Genomic DNA, 3,715 nt, shown 5'->3' with positions numbered 1-3,715 from the left:
GCGGGAGGCCGGGTGGACGTACCGCCGAATTGCTCAACACTTGGGGCGTAAGGTCTCCACAGTACATCGATGTTGTCGCCAGTGGTCGGCGGAAGGTGCACGTGCCCGTCGACCAGGGACCGGACCGCAGCGACGCACGGATGCACGCCAAGACCATAGGATCCTACGCAGTGCCGTAGGGGACCGCACCGCCACTTCCCAGCAAATTAGGGACACTGTTGCTCCTGGGGTATCGGCGAGGACCATTCGCAACCGTCTCCATGAAGCTGGGCTACGGTCCCGCAAACCGTTAGGCCGTCTTCCGCTCACGCCCCAACATCGTGCAGCCCGCCTCCAGTGGTGTCGCGACAGGCGTGAATGGAGGGACGAATGGAGACGTGTCGTCTTCAGCGATGAGGGTCGCTTCTGCCTTGGTGCCAATGATGGTCGTATGCGTGTTTGGCGCCGTGCAGGTGAGCGCCACAATCAGGACTGCATACGACCGAGGCACACAGGGGCGACACCCGGCATTATGGTGTGGGGAGCGATCTCCTACACTGGCCGTACACCACTGGTGATCGTCGAGGGGACACTGGATAGCGCACGGTACATCCAAGCCGTCATCGAACCCATCGTTCTACCATTCCTAGACCAGCAAGGGAACTTGCTGTTCCAACAGGACAATGCACGTCCGCATGTATCCCGTGCCACCCAACGTGCTCTAGAAGGTGTAAGTCAACTACCCTGGCCAGCAAGATCTCCGGATCTGTCCCCCATTGAGCATGTTTGGGACTGGATGAAGCGTCGTCTCACGCGGTCTGCACGTCCAGCACGAACGCTGGTCCAGCTGAGGCGCCAGGTGGAAATGGCATGGCAAGCCGTTCCATAGGACTACACCCAGCATCTCTACGATCGTCTCCATGGGAGAATAGAAGCCTGCATTGCTGCGAAAGGTGGATATACACTGTACTAGTGCCGACATTGTGCATGCTCTGTTGCCTGTGTCTATGTGCCTGTGGTTCTATCAGTGTGATCATGTGATGTATCTGACCCCAGGAATGTGTCAATAAAGTTTCCCCTTCCTGGGACAATGAATTCACGGTGTTCTTATTTCAATTTCCAGGAGTGTATATCTGTGCCTGGACTGGGTAATGGACCTACTATATCCATATCACAGCGCTCAAATATAAATTCCGGGGTTGCTTAATCTTAGCTTGTGTGATCTAGTACTTTAGGCAACTTTCGCACGCCCTTATGAACTGCTCTATGTCAGCTTTCATACCCGGCCATGTATAGTACTGTTTTATTCGTTCTTACGTCCTTCACATTCCTTGATGGCCTCCTATGGGAGATAAGTGCATCAGCTTTAGAATTGCCAATTTATTCTCTGCCCTCAGAACCTCATCTTTGTTTATCTGGCATGTGTTACAGTCTCCGCTTATCTCGGTAGCTTCAGCTGTCTCTTCGGGGTCTGCTATCTCCGCTGTCGCCTCTGTCTCCATTATCTCGTCGCTACTCGAGTCCTTGACTGAGGCTTTGGTAGCTGCGTCCCTTCGCTTATCTTCGTGCCTGTCAGTCTCGTTTGTGCCCCTCTTTGTAACCTGCTGTGCTTGTCTGTCGCTGTCTTGCACACTCCGAATGCGTGGTTCCGCGTCGGCCACGCGATTTTGCTTTCCTTCCTTGTATATGACCTGGTAATCGCATTCTTCCAGTTTTAATCGAAGCTTCATTAATCTCAACGATGGATGCGTAATGCTACCTAACCACATCAGTGGTTGAAGGTCCGTGAGTATCTTGAACTTCCTGTCGAAGAGATAGAGCCGGAAGCACTTAACTGCCCATACTATGGCAAGCAGCTCTCGCTCTATTGTACTGTAATTCAACTGTGCCTTGTTGAGAGTAAGTGATATGCATGCAGTTGGTAAATCCTTTCCCATTGGACCTTGACTCAAATATGCCCCTAACGTGTTCTTACTGGCGACAGCCGTTAATAAAAATTCTTTAGTTAAGTCTGGATACTGTAGTATTTTTGGCTTGGTTAACTTCTCTTCCAATGTTTGAAACGCGTATTCCTGCACTTCTGCCCAAGCATACGGGACTCCTTTCTTTAATAGTTCGGTTGCTCAAAAATCTTCGGTAGTATCCGTTCATCCCCAACTAACTTTTCAAGTCAGCGGTTGTCCTTGGTCGCGGATACTTTTCTATTGCTGCTACTTTAGTGGGATCGGGTTTCAGACCTTCCGCTGTCAAAATGTGCCCCAAAAACGTAACTTCTGTCCTTAGGAATTCACACTTGTCGACTTGCAATTTTAGGTTGGCTTTTGGTAAGCGATCAAATACTTCCTCAAGTCGCGCATTATTGTCCTCAAGTGACGCACCCACAACGACATTGTCGTCTAGGTAAATGAACACTTTATTTGCCTGTACACCCGACAGTACGACATTCATTAACCGTTGAAATGTGGACGGAGACGTCTTCAGGCCCATCGCCATCCTATTGTATTCGTAATGGCCCGTAGGTGTGCTAAATGCCGTCTTTTCTCGATCCTGTTCGTCTATCAGGACTTGATAATACCCTTTCGCGAGATCTAGGGTTGAGAAACACTTTGCCTTCCCTAGGCTACCACTATTTCATCAATTCTAGGTAGTGGGAAGATAATACACTACCGGCCATTAAAATTGCTTCACCAAGAAGAAATGCAGGTGACAAACGGGTATTCATTGGACAAATATATTATACTAGAACTGACATGTGATTACATTTTCACGCAGTTTGGGTGCATAGATCCTGAGAAATCAGTAACCAGAACAACCATCTCTGGCCGTAATAACGGCCATGATACGCCTGGATATTGAGTGAAACGGAGCTTGGATGGTGTGTACACGTACAGCTGCCCATACAGCTTCAACACGATACCACAGTTCATCAAGAGCAGTGACTGGTGTATTGTGAAGAGCCAGTTGCTCGGCCACCAGTGATCAGACGTTTTCAGTTGGTGAGAGATCTGGAGAATGTGCTGGCCAAGGCAGCAGTCGAACATTTTCTGTATCCAGAAAGGCCCGTACACGACCTGCAACATGCGGTCGTGCATTATCCTACTGAAATGTAGGGTTTCGCAGGGATCGAATGAATGGTAGAGCCACGGGTCGTAACGCGTCTGAAATGTCACGTCCACTGTTCAAAGTGCCGTCAGTGGGAACAAGAGGTGACCGAGACGTGTAACTAATGGCGCCCCGTACCATCACGCCGGGTGATACGCCAGTGTGCGTTCATCGCGGTGTCGCCAAACACGGATGAGACCATCATGATGCTGTAAACAGAACCTGGATTCATCCGGAAAAAAATGACTTTTTGCCATTCGTGCATCCAGTTTCGTCGTTGAGTACACCATCGCAGGCACTCCTGTCTGTGATACAGGATAACCGCAGCCATGGTCTCCGAGCTGATAGTCCATGCTGCTGCAAACGTCGTCGAACTGTTCGTCCGGCGGAGGTTCGAGTCCTCCCTCGGGCATGGGTGTGTGTGTTTGTCCTTAGGATAATTTAGGTTAAGTAGTGTGTAAGCTTAGGGACTGACCTTAGCAGATTTCACACACATTTGAACATTTTTTGAACTGTTCGTGCAGATGGTTGTTGTCTTGCTAACGTCTCCATCTGTTGACTCAGGGATGGAGGCGTGGCTGCACGATCCGTTACAGCCGTGCGGATAAGATGCCTGTCATCTCGACTGCTAGTG

The sequence above is a fragment of the Schistocerca piceifrons genome, chromosome 7, assembly GCF_021461385.2.
Source record: "Schistocerca piceifrons isolate TAMUIC-IGC-003096 chromosome 7, iqSchPice1.1, whole genome shotgun sequence".
NCBI lineage: Eukaryota > Metazoa > Arthropoda > Insecta > Orthoptera > Acrididae > Schistocerca > Schistocerca piceifrons.
Note: the sequence above shows the minus strand (reverse complement) of the source record.